Source organism: Periplaneta americana, chromosome 8 (genome assembly GCF_040183065.1).
Source record: "Periplaneta americana isolate PAMFEO1 chromosome 8, P.americana_PAMFEO1_priV1, whole genome shotgun sequence".
Lineage (NCBI taxonomy): Eukaryota > Metazoa > Arthropoda > Insecta > Blattodea > Blattidae > Periplaneta > Periplaneta americana.
Window position 1 is genome coordinate 20,095,812 of NC_091124.1, and position 13,808 is coordinate 20,109,619.

The following is a 13,808-nucleotide window of genomic DNA, read 5'->3' on the forward strand; positions in this document are numbered from 1 at the left end:
CGTCCTTCAGTAAGACTGTAGCTATTCGACTTGCGTCGAAATGCTTTGAAATCAGAGCCTATTATGAGAATGATGTAATTTGTACTTCGTTTTTACGAGTTGGAGAACTGAAATGAAGGAATTTGTGTAGACATGAAGAGTTTACTGTTAAAAATGATTTTAAAATTTAAATAAAAGTGGTTGCAATGTTGAGTATATTGAGTATCGTACAGTCAGTGAACACAAATTTGTGCAATTGACACAGTCAAACAATGCACATAAAATAAACAATAGAGACATAAAACACAATAAAATTATATCAGAAACACTCAACAACATTAACTTTAAATACTCATTAATATCATAAAAGGGTTTGTTGATCAACCAACCAGATACAAATCTGTTAAAAGAGTTCCTATCCAGATTGAAAACATTCGGAAATTTATTTGCAATTTTCAAAGGCCTAATAAAATAATTATTCATGGAAAAAGTGGGTCAGAATTCAAATCTAGTTGGACAAAATTAATAACTTCTCTCCATTCTAATGGAGTTTTATGGAACTTTGTACAGATCTTATAGGTACTATAGGCTCTATTTTTTATGTACAAACTCTGATTACGTTTGGATAAAGGAACTACCGGTTGATAGCAGGTACGTTTTGACAAAATTAATATCTTCTCTCCTATCTAATTGATTTTTATGAAACTCTGTACAGACCTTATAAGTAGCATATATTTTTTGTGTACAGACTCTGACTACGTTTGCATAAAAGGAACTTACCCCTTTATAGGGAGTACATTTTGACAAAATTAATAACTTCTTTCCTTGCAGATTTTTATGAAACATCCTACAGTAGTTATAAGTAACATATATTTTTGTGTACAGACTCTGATTATCATATTTGCATAAGAGAAACTACCCCTTTATAACAGGTACAGTTAGACAAGATTAATAACTTCTGTCTTATCTCACAGATTTTAATGAAACTTTGTACACAATTTACAGGTGCTTAGGTAAAAGGGCTTAACCCTATTTTTTATGTGACTTTTTATGTAATTAGTGTAAATTAGTTAAAATTTATGTACAAAACGTGAAGATATACTTTTTTACAATTACGTTTACATTTCTTTATATAAAATAACTTATATTGTGGAATAAGTCTTTTTGCCGAAACACCATCGATGTATTATTTGTATACAAACTCTGATTATATTTGTATAAAGAAACTACCCTTCATAGATTTACACAGATAAAATTAATGACTTCTCTCCTACATAATCGATGTTTATGAAAGTCGGTATAGAAGTTACAGGTAGTATACAAATGTAATCAGAGTTTGTAGTCAAAAAAATATGCTACCTGTAACTCCCGTACAAATTTTCATAAAAATCTGTTATGTAGGAGAGAAGTAATTATTTTTATCTAAAACCACCTTTATAAAGAGGTAGTTTTTCTTACACATACATCATCAGAGCTTATATACAAAACAATACATGCTGCCTGTAACTCCTGTACACAGTTCCATAAACATCTGTTTCATAGAAGGAAATTGTTAATTTTTTTCGGCTAGATTTACGTTCTAATCCGATGTGAGGCGTAGCAAACCTTCTTTCGCCTTATTTTCGGGGCGTGCAATGTGGCAACACCACAGATGTACTCGCGTTGTAGTGACTGAATGCTTATGCTCACTTAATTCGTATGCTGTATGGCCGTTGGATATTTCATTATCAGAGGTGGGCTTGTCGACGTACGGGCTACTCGACGCCATCCCAGTGAGCTCTTACACTATAGAGCTCACTACTCGACTATAGACCTCACTGCTCGACACACAGGCCGCAGATCACCAAGAGCTTCAGCGATTTGCGTCTGGTGGAAGAGGAAGTCACTTATCTGAGGAATTCATCTGAGAAGAGGGCGTGATTGTAAGTTGTATTCTTGTTTTCTGCTGTTTCCACAAAATGCCATGTCGAACCCCACAAAGTTGAGATTGTTTTATGTGGCATAGTCTATGCGCCACGCATTTTAAATCATTTTTGTTGCTGTTTTTCTTCAGTTATTTGTTGTTATTTTTAGAATACACTTACGTATGACATTTTCTACGTTTATTTTAACATTATGTAATCAGAAATACGCAATATCCTAATTTGTCTGTGAGCCTCTCCATCCGTTTGTTTCTATTAAACACTCCCGCTTTTCAACTGTCAAACTGTATCTTGTTGGTTTATAACAATTCAGCAAATTAACGTCAAGATATAAGCCTAATAGTGTTTATTAAATTCGATCAAAATTTTGCATATTTGTCAATAATTTAAATATCTTCTACAAACAGATAAACTAATCGCTTGAAAAAAAATTAACAATTCGCTCTTGAATTATCCGCCCATTGCTGTTCACCATAAATTATATTCGTTATCCCATAAGGAGATATATACATCTTTGGAAATCGAAAAAAATGTTTTTAATGGACTTTCCTTAATAATATGTTGACAATATGTTTAAATATCTCTAATACTTTTCGAGTTATGACCTAAAACATGAGACTGTGTCAAATAATTTGACCATTTAAATATGAACAAAACTTCTCATCTTCGGAAATTTTGTCGCACATTTCCCGTAACAAATTTTACAAATCCGTTTTCCTCATAACTTCCACATTTTTTTTTTTTTCAGAAAAATTCGTGAAATTTTGTATACAAGCATATTTCATACTGGAGGACAAACCAACCCTGCCTTTAGCACTGTTTTATCATTTCAAGCTTTTTAACAATATTGCTTGTTACTGTTGTTGTTGCCTCTCTTGTTAATTCTCTGCTGTCTAATATTTCTCACACACAGTGGATTTAGTTAGAGGAAAAGCTGGACATGACAAAATTCTTTATGAAAAAATAATTAAATTTTACGGCAAAAACGTATTACGGCGAACGCCAGTAGGGGAAGTTATCCCCACCCGCGCCTCTCGGCACCTCGCTCGCCTGCTCTCTCTCTCTACTGTCTCTCTCTACTATCTGTCCCGCTTCGATGGATCACTGCCTACCACATTGTAATACGCATTAGACAACTGTCCACAACCACAATGCAATACGCATTAGACAACTGTCCACAACCACAATGCAATACGCATTAGACAGTACGCATTAGACAACTGTCCACAACATGTACTGACACAACTCAACACAACACAACACAATGTAATGTGGTTTTCATTAAACAACACTCACCTGTTAACTTTGCACGTCCTCGAAGTAACACAATAGTCTTTTTTTTCCCACAGGTTGGACACTCATAATGAGTACACGTCTTCGGTACGGATCATCACTACACGTGGTTACGTCTGTACACGAAGTTGGACACGGTCACAATGAAGCCACCCCCGTAGTCAACCCCTATCAAGCGACATTCACAAGCCCACCAGTTTCTACCCACGCTATTCGGTCATTGTCCCCTTCTACAATACGTTATGGCAGTTCCCTTAAACATAAATAGATTCGCTAATATGTTTTCGCGGGATATCAGCCGAGTTAAGATTTTGGAATGCTCCAAGCTTTCGACTGCTATCTCTGCAGCCATCTTCAGGGAAGTGATGTCCGAACAGAAAGTCGAAAGGTTATATAGATGTGGCTGTCTGAGGTGAAACGGGATTGGTTGGCGGATCGGCCAATCCGGGGCCGGGAATTGTCATCGCTCGTAAGCTCCGCCCCTCCCGGGATTACTGCGTGAAGTTTGGCGGGCGGCGAGCCCTGTTCCGCCGGTTGGAATCGGTTGCCGTCCTCGGTCCCTGATCTTCATGACCTTGATTGTAAGAGGGCCTGAGTTGGTCTAAGGCCGGTGTCCATGCCTGACTGAGCTGGAGTCCACTGTCTCTTATCAGCCGAGTTAAGATTTTGGAATGCTCCAAGCTTTCGACTGCTATCTCTGCAGCCATCTTCAGGGAAGTGATGTCCGAACAGAAAGTCGAAAGGTTATATAGATGTGGCTGTCTCAGGTGAAACGGGATTGGTTGGCGGATTCACCTGAGACAGCCACATCTATATAACCTTTCGACTTTCTGTTCGGACATCACTTCCCTGAAGATGGCTGCAGAGATAGCAGTCGAAAGCTTGGAGCATTCCAAAATCTTAACTCGGCTGATATCCCGCGAAAACATATTAGCGAACCAACGCCGAGAAAGCCTCAAATCATACATAAATAGATTCATTTTCCCTTCTACCCCCAACTCGCCTCGGTAGCCGAGAGGTCTAAAGCGTGAACAAAAAGCGTGCGTTTAGGCTTAGTTACGAACTTTCTCGGATCGAATCTCCCCTCCTGCGAAGTCGTAAGAAAAGAGAGAGACATGAAGCTAGGAACAGAGAAGGAGAGAGAGAGAGAGAGAGACTGACAGGATGAAGTTCCTCTTTTGCTTAGTCGTTACTCTTTTTGTTCCACTTTCCTACACTAGATGTCACCCCACTCTAAACCCCTATTTCCACTCTTTCCCGCTAGGGTGTGTGGAGAGCTTGTAGGGGAAAAGTGGAAAGGGGACGTGGGCGGAGCTTTGCGTTCGCCGTATTACGTTTTTCCCAATTTTACAATTCATACCAAAAAATATTTCTTATTAATACATTAAACCGATAATGGCAGAATTGATTAACACATTCATAATAAATAAAATGGAGAATAAATCATTTTAAAATATTCAAAATTATACAAAATAGCCTATCAGCGAAATAAATTTTTTCTGCACAAATTGCAACCCCAAATTAAAAATATAATTAGCCTACTCTTAACAATAAACCTTTTTTGGGTTATAAAAATTGTTTATCAATCTAGAAGTATTATCTAATCACTATTTCAAACTCCAGCGCAAATTAATTCTGTAGGCCTATATGTAGAAATTAAATGTTGAATTTTACTAAATTTATACCAACGAAAGGTGTACATACCCCTCTCAAAAACAACTGACATAGAGGTGTCATTTAGGATAGGTAGGAAGGCAATTGTCCCGCCTCTGAGTTTAAGGTTGAAAAAAATTAATGATTGAGTAATACTGCTAGAGAAAAAAATGTGAGAACTGTACATTTAATATTAAAATAATCCGCTTTTAAAACGCTTAAGGAATAAAAGATTAAATAATTGATTAAATGGCGATCTTACTCGTGTTAATTATGTAAGCATGTGCGGCTTACAGCTGTTTCGGTGCTACTTGACACCATCCTCAGAGCTTTAGTGTGTGTGTTCTGAAATTGATCTGTGTGTTGAGTATTTGATTAGGGTGTGGTTTAGTGCGTCTCTATATTTCATATTGTTTTATTGTGATGAGTTTTTGGTTTTTGGGTTGTATGTGTAGGATTTCCATGTCTGTATTTATGTTATTGTATGTGTGGTTGGTATTAGTTATGTGTTCGACATATGTAGATGTTAATGTTATGTTTTATTTAACGGCGCTCGCAACTGCAGAGGTTATATCAGCGTCGCCGGATGTGCCGGAATTTTGTCCCGCAGGAGTTCTTTCACATGCCAGTAAATCTACTGACATGAGCCTGTCGCATTTAAGGACACTTAAATGCCATCGACCTGGCCCGGGATCGAACCCGCAACCTTGGGCATAGAAGGCCAGCGCTATACCAACTTGCCAACCAGGTCGACTGGCATATGTATATATATTGTGTTCTCTGGTTATTGTTTTAATGCGTTCTTTGTATCGAGTTTGGAATGATCTGCCTGTCTGTCCTATGTAGAAACTGTCGCAACTATTGCAGGTGAGCTTGTATACGCCTGTGTGGTTGTATTTATTTGTTTGTGTTGTTTGTGTGTTGAGATGTCTCTGTAGTGTGTTTTCTGTTCTGTATGCTATGTTGTATTTCTGTTTTCTGAATGAGGATGCGATCTTGTGTGTTTTTTTGTTTTCGTATGTTAATGTGATGTAGTTCTTATGTTCTTGTGTTTGTGTGTTTTTGTGTTTGTTGAGTTTTTGTTTTGTCTTCCTTATGATGTTGTCTATTATGTTTGGATTGTAACCATTTTCTTGTGCTATGTATTTGATTGTGTTCACTTCTTCATTGTAGTGTTGTTGGCTCATGGGTATGTTGAGTAATCTGTGTACCATTGTCCTGAATGCAGCATGTTAGTGTTGTGTGGGGTGATTAGATGTGTTGTGTATGTGTGTGGTGGTGGTGGTTGGTTTTCTGTAAGTTATATTTTGAAGGTGTGTTTGTTGTCAACTTTTGTTATGGTGATGTCTAGGAAATTTATGGAGTTATTGTTTTCAAGTTCCAGTGTGTATTGGAGTTTTGGGTGTATTTTGTTTATGTATTGGTGCAGTTTGTGTATTTGTCGTTTGTTTCCTTTGTATAGTATGAGTATGTCGTCTACGTATCTGTGTCAGTAGATTAAGTTGTCGTCCACACCTGTGGAGTAACGGTCAGCGCGTCTGGCCCGCGAAACCAGGTGGCCCGGGTTCGAATCCCGATCGGGGCAAGTTACCTGGTTGAGGTTTTTTCCGGGGTTTTCCCTCAACCCAATACGAGCAAATGCTGGGTAACTTTCGGTGCTGGACCCCGGACTCATTTCACCGGCATTATCACCTTCATTTCATTCAGACGCTAAATAACCTAGATGTTGACACAGCGTCGTAAAATAACCCAATAAAATAAATATTAAGTTGTCTGCATATTTGTTGTGGTCATTGTTGAGTATGTATGTTTGTTCTATGTTGTGTAAAAATATATCTGCTAATATACTAGATACGGGTGATCCCACTGGGAATCCTTCTGTTTGGGTGTAGTATTTGTTGTGTGTGAAATAGTTTTGATTTGTTATGATGTCTGTGATTTGGATGACAACAACACACCACAAGAACACATCGAAGAAATCATCTCACTTAATTAATTTTTTTCCGATATATGTGAAGTTATACCATTATCTTTATTTCATCATGAAATAAATCAGACGTCAGTCCCGTTTGTGATGCGAAGCGACATCGAAGATTCATTCTCAAATGAAATCAAGACGTTACCCTTTTATATCTATACTAATAATAAATCTATAAGCGAAATTTTTCTGGTAATTTTCGCTTTTCCAAAAATAATTGGTGTTAACATATATAATTAATCATCCTGAAACCGAAAATCGCTTTTTTGAAATTTTTGTTTGTATGTCTGTCTGTCTGTCTGTATGGATGTTTGTTACCTTTTCACGCGATAATGGCTGAACGGATTTCGATGAAAATTGGAACATAAATTAACTTCGTTGTAACTTAGATTTTAGGCTATATGGCATTCAAAATACTTTATTTAAAAGGGGGGTTATAAGGGGGCCTGAATTAAATAAACTGAAATCTCTCGCTGATTATTGATTTTTGTGAAAAATGTTACATAGCAAAATTTTCTTTAAAAATGATTTCCGATAAGTTTTATCCCAGGAAAAATTTTTATAGGGCTGATATTTAAGTCTGTCTGTCTGTCTGGATGTTTACCTTTTCATACGATAATGGCTGAACGGATTTCGATGAAAATTATAATATAAATTAAGTTCGTTGTAACTTAGATTTTAGGCTCTATAGCATTCAAAATACTTTATTTAAAGTGGGGTTTATAAGGGGGCCTGAATGAAATAAACCGAAATATCTCGCTTATTATTGATTTTTGTGAAAAATGTTAAATAACAAAATTTTCTTTAAAAATTATTTCCGATCAATTTTATTCTGGGCAAAATTTTGATAGGACTTATATTTAAGGATATACAAGAGTTTTAAAATAACAATACAATACATTTCCACCGCCGCCTCAGATTATAGTGTCGTTGTTCCGTAACTGCTATGTGCAAAATATTAAATTTTTTAGTAGGAAGAAAAACAAATTTATTCATTCTATGGCAGTAGTGCATAGGAGATCGTGAATTCTTACATTTTTACACAATCAACTCTATTAATTTGGAGTGATTTATTAAAGGATGCATTCAAGACTAATTTAGAAAAATGTAAAACGAATTATATTTGCACCAAATGAGTGGTCTCTGGTGCAAAATGATAGCATTTTAATTATTTAAATACAATTTAAATTAAGTAGCATATTAAACGATTTATTCCTCTATCAAACACGAATGTTCCCTGGACCCAATGTTCTATTTTAATTATGTAATTACTTTATATTTATTTCTAATAAGTGCAGCGGAGCGCACGGGTACAGCTAGTAAAAAATAAAAATAAAAACTGAAAATTAAAATTCCTTAATCAGTAAAATTGTATATGTTCATTTGTTCGCAATTATTTCACATTAATTACGTACCGCGTAACGTATAAGTAGGATAAGAAGTTAAAAGCCATAAAGTAAAAAGAACGTGATATCATCTCTGTTTTGTGGCTTAAAATAATAAAAAAAACCTTAAGAAACGGGGAAAAATAATTCACTTTAAAAATATTATGTTCAGTGAATTCAATATGGTTTAAATTCTTTTTTCATGATCAACTTTGTCCCAGTATCGGTATCGAAAATAGTTCATTCGAGAGGAAATAAGGAATGAGTACGCTACATGATACATCCTAAAGTTCTTCCTTAAAAGAACCATGTTCCTTCCAAACAAAAACTGAAATGTAATTTCTAAAAAAAATAATAAAAGCTTCGTTAATTGAATTATCTGTCTGTTTCGCGGGTAATTTACCAGCGTCGGTCTTTCATATCATTCGCGCTCTGTTATTAACTCACGGCCTTCTCGATTATCGAGTTGGCTCAGAATAACTTCCCGCTATCTCACTTCAAAACAAGTACTGGATAATTTCTGAGATAGGAGCCACACAGACTTGTTCAACGTAGAATTAGGAATGGAATATTACATAGAGGGCTTTTTTCATAACTTTCCAGTCTAAAAAACTGTTTATTTAAATTGAATGTAAACAAATAATATGTCAATTTAGGTATTGAGGGAGAGGTTCAAAACTAGTGCTAATTGCCTTTTAGGTTTCCCCAACGACAGTCCTGATATATTGTTTTTTATATTTTTTGACAATTGTCTAATTAATATTAACCCGACACACTCACAATCATACAAATTTCCAGACTTTAGACACTCAGGTAATTTTTCTTCTTCAAGAAAAATTCACGGAGAGCTGAGCCCAGGAATCGAACCCGGGACCTTCAGATCTCGCAGCCCTGGAAACCAGCATGCTGACCAACAGATCACGGAGGCAATCTCTGTATTTTGATACTTAAATTTGAAAGATTATTCAATATTATATCTCATTCGTTTCATATCTTTCGTTTTCTATCATCGCCTGGCAACCTGGAGTGTTGTTATTGTCAGTTGGTGGGGTGAAAACACAGTTTATTTTGGGAAATTTTCTAAATTTTATTTATTTCATTTACTAAATGAAATGTTCAAAATGTGTTCCATAGTTGGCTAGACAGTAATACAACCTATTTTTCAACTGTCATAATATCAAAACCATAGGCCTACACATGTAACATAAATCGAAGCTTTGCTTTTATTATCATCAACTTTGTTTTAAATTTGTAAAGAATATTTTTTCTGGGCTACTGGAGTGTTTTCATATAAAAAAGCAATATGTATCTTTGTTCTGGCAATAAAGTATTATTATTATTATTATTATTATTATTATTATTATTATTATAAACAACCAAAGTATTCCATAATATTAGTTTGTGTTACTACTTGAAATAACTTGTAATCAACAGTTGTCTTTGTAATTTTATTCTCCTCACCTCTAATGAACAATGAGAACAATCCAGGTTGCCAGGCGACGATAGAAAACAAAAGGTGTGAAACAAATGAAAGAAATGTATAAACAACTGAATATTCTTTCAAATTTAAGTACTAAAATAAAGGGGTGCCATATTAAATTTCAAAGGGGTTACAGGGATTCTAAATCTAAAATGCTGGTTTTAAACTTTTCCCTCAGTGTGGTAGCGCATTATCTAACGAAATTTATAAGCTTGTACTTGCTATTTGGGAAAAGGAAATATTGTACCAAAACAATGGAAGGAATTCATAATCGTACCTGTCTTTAAGAAGGGGGACAAGACTAATTGTACTAACGTTCGAGGAATATAACTTTTGTTGACTTCGTACACCATTTTGTCCATTATTCTTTTGAGAATATTTAACTCCGTACGTAGATGAAATTATTAGGGATCATCAGTGTGGTTTTAGACGTAATAGATAAACTATTGATCAGATATTTTGTATTCGACAGATAATGGAGAAAAAATGGGAGTATAAGGGTACAGTGCATCAGTTATTCGTAGATTTCAAAAAGGCATATGACTCGGTTAAGAGAGAAGTTTTATATGTTATTCTTATTGAATTTGGTATTCCCAAGAAACTAGTACGATTAATTGAAATGTGTCTCAGTGAAACGTACAGCAGAGTTCGTATAGGTCAGTTTCTGTCAGATGCGTTTCAATTCACTGCGGGCTAGAGCAAGGAGAGCACTATCACCTTTAATTTTTAACTTTGCTCTATAGTATGCCATTAGGAAAGTTCAGGATAACAGAGAGGGTTTGGAACTGAACGGGTTACATCAGATGCTTGTCTATGCAGATGACGTGAATATGTTAGGAGAAAATACACAAACGATTAGGGAAAATACGGGAATTTTACTTGAATCAAGTGAAGATATAGGTTTGGAAGTAAATTCCGAAAAGACAAAGTATATGATTATGTCTCGTGACGAGAATATTGTACGAAATGGAAATATAAAAATGGTAAATTTAGGCCTATCTTTTGAAGAGGTGGAAAAATTCAAATACCTGGCAGCAATAGTAACAAATATAAATGATACTCGGAAGGAAATTAAACTCAGAATAAATATGTTAAATGCCTTTATTATTCGGTTGAGGAGCATTTATCATCCAGTCTGTTGTCAAAAAATCTGAAAGTTAGAATTTATAAAACAGTTATATTACCAGTTGTTCTTTATGGTTGTGAAACTTGGACTCTCACTTTGAGAGAGGAACATAGATTACAGGTGTTTGAGAATAAGGTGCTTAGGAAAATATTTGGGGCTAAGAGGGATGAAGTTACAGGAGAATGGAGAAAGTTACACAATGCACAACTGTACACATTGTACTCTTCACCTGACATAATTAGGAACATTAAATCCAGACGTTTGAGATAGGCAGGGCATGTAGCACGTATGGACTAACCCAGAAATACACCTAGAGTGTTAGTTGGGAGGCCGGAGGGAAAAAGCCTTTTGGGGAGACCGAAACGTAGATGGGAGGATAATATAAAATGGATTTGAGGGAGGTGTAATATGATGATAGAGACTGGAATAATCTTGCTCAGGATAGGGATCGCTTCTTTCCTTACAAAATATGAAGTTCACTTTTATCCCCTCTCCTTTGGTTTCGCTAAATAATTAGTTAACTGTGAAAAATATCCCCGTCATCATGAACAGCATAACGTCTTCCTCACGAATAATGTGCTCGGTCATTCTTGGCTTTGTGGCATGTAATGGCTAAAAAGAAAAGGGCATACAGATTAACTAGGGACATGAGGCGGAGCTAACAAGTAATGCTCGTATTTGGCGGGAGCCTATCGCAGCGATGCGGTGTTGTACAGTTGGAATAACGTAAAGAGTAGCTGATGCACTATCCTTTGGATTATTCCTTGCGCGCTAAGAAATTGTAGATAATAGGACATTTTCGCTTGTGTCAGGTAACAAAGCTCAAGATTTTGAAGATTAGGGTACAAGAATCATATTTTTACGATGCCTGTAGCCCAAGCTAGGAAATTAATAAATTTTCACGTTTGGATGCAGAGATAACTTACATGACACGAAGAATAAACGAACGGTGTAAGTTTATTAGGTCATTGTGAATAATTTTCATCAGTTTACATGTATGAGTATGTATTGAGACGCTTCCATTAGAAGATAGGGTTGCCAGTTCGTACGTTATGCCGTATTTATATACAGGGTGATTTACTAGAAATTACCTTCCTTACTGAGCTTATTTCTGAAGGAATTCTGAGCAAAAAATGTCATATACACATGTATTCCAATCTCAATATTTTCAGAGTTACAATAATTTGAAGTTGCTTGTAAAATACCACTATTCTTGAGTTTTAAGGGTAAACGAATGTAAAGTAATATTTCTTTAATTAGCTAATATTCTGAAGCTAAAAATGTATTGTGAATTCCATAGTTGCTTCGTACAATGTTTTTTTTCCCGATTTTTAACTATAAAATTACATTTTCTTACGCATTTATCACAACAATTGTTACAAATCACGCCACATTTGTAAATTCTTTAAGACTTTACGTTAGGATGCATAATTGAACTGTAAAGAATCAAGTTCCTAAAGTTATATGGTTTGTAACAATTTTTGTGAAAAGTGCGTAAGAATGATGTCATTTTTAGTTAAAATTTCAAAACAAAACACACACTTTTAGCTTCAGAATACTATGATGAAGGATCGGTGGAGCGGAGGAAAATTCTCTCCGGCACCGGGATTCGAATCCGGATTTTCAGCTCTACGTGCTGACGTTCTATCCACTAAGCCACACCGGATTCCAATTCCAGTAAAGGCCTATTTTTAGCTTATTACACACTATCTAGGAGCTTAAATGGTATATAAAAAATATAAGTTTTTCATTTTGAACTAAGTCTAAAAACAATCCCAAATTTTTCCTCTGTGAAATTTACATTCTGTATATATGTCAGGTATAGTCTTACTCTACGCATACGCAAAATCCTGAAATGCGGAAAAGTGTGGAACTTATATTTTAAAATTATTCTTTTGGAATTCCGTCCTTCAGTAAGACTGCAGCTATTCGACGTCTGTCGAAATGCTTTGAAATCAGAGCCTATTATGAGAATGGTGTAATTTGTACTCAGTTTTTACGAGTTGGAGAACTGAAATGAAGGAATTTCTGTAGGCATGAAGAGTTTAATGTTAAAAATGATTTTAAAATTTAAATGAAAGTGGTTGCAAAGTTGAATAGATTGAGTATCGTATAGTCAGTGAACACAAATTTGTGCAATTGACACAGTCAAAAAATGCACATAAAATAAACAACAGAGACATAATAGGACATTATGCAACGAGCCTATAATGACAGTAATCAAGAAGCGAGTATGGATGTTTATGAAACGAGCGCAAGCGAGTTTCATAATTTTCATACGAGCTTCTTAATTACCATTATAGGCGAGTTTCATACGACTTTTTATGCTCGACCATATTTCTAACTTGAAATTACAGTATTCAGATGTATACATTTTATTTGTATCTGACAAGATCGGAAGTGACCTTGTTTAGGTCGTGAATTGTGAGATGTGCGCAGACGCGAAAGTATTGATTTTTTCCGAGGAACAATAATGTCATTGACCTTGTGTAATCCGTTAAACTTGGTATAACTTTGATTATTGAATTAATAATAATAATAATATTAATAATAATAATAATAATAATGTTTTATTTTCGCTGGCAGAGTTAAGGCCATAAGGCCTTCTCTTCCACTCAACCAGCCTTAATCAATACAATACATAATTCGACATTGAAAAACGAGATGACAAATTGAATTTATTTGAATATTATTTACAATTAACGCTAATTATTATAGTAACAGAACATAACTTTCTGCGACAGTATTGGATTTCCAGCCTCCATGACTTTTCGCTAATTCTCTTTCGATTGCATATCCGAGAATAATCGATACTTACGGTTTTATAACTGTACAAAGCTGACTCGTTATTGGCTGAACACCTGTAAGCTGAGTTGTCATTGGCTGAAAACATCTGAACTTTAATGAGTAGGTGTACTTTAATGACATGCATTAAAGGACTGCTACCAGGTGTATAATTACTACATTTCGGCATGGTCGAGCATAAAACATA

At 35.3% G+C, this 13,808-nt stretch overlaps 1 protein-coding gene across 1 annotated transcript in view; it reads left to right on the forward strand.

Moving 5' to 3' along the window:
- Positions 1-1,748: 1,748 nt before the first annotated feature.
- Positions 1,749-13,808, forward strand: part of LOC138704537 (methyl farnesoate epoxidase-like) — a 48,411-nt gene continuing 36,351 nt past the window's right edge. Inside the window, exon 1 of the mRNA XM_069832532.1 lies at positions 1,749-1,901. The gene's annotated coding sequence lies outside the window, so the exon portion shown is untranslated. The remainder of the gene's footprint in view (positions 1,902-13,808) is intronic.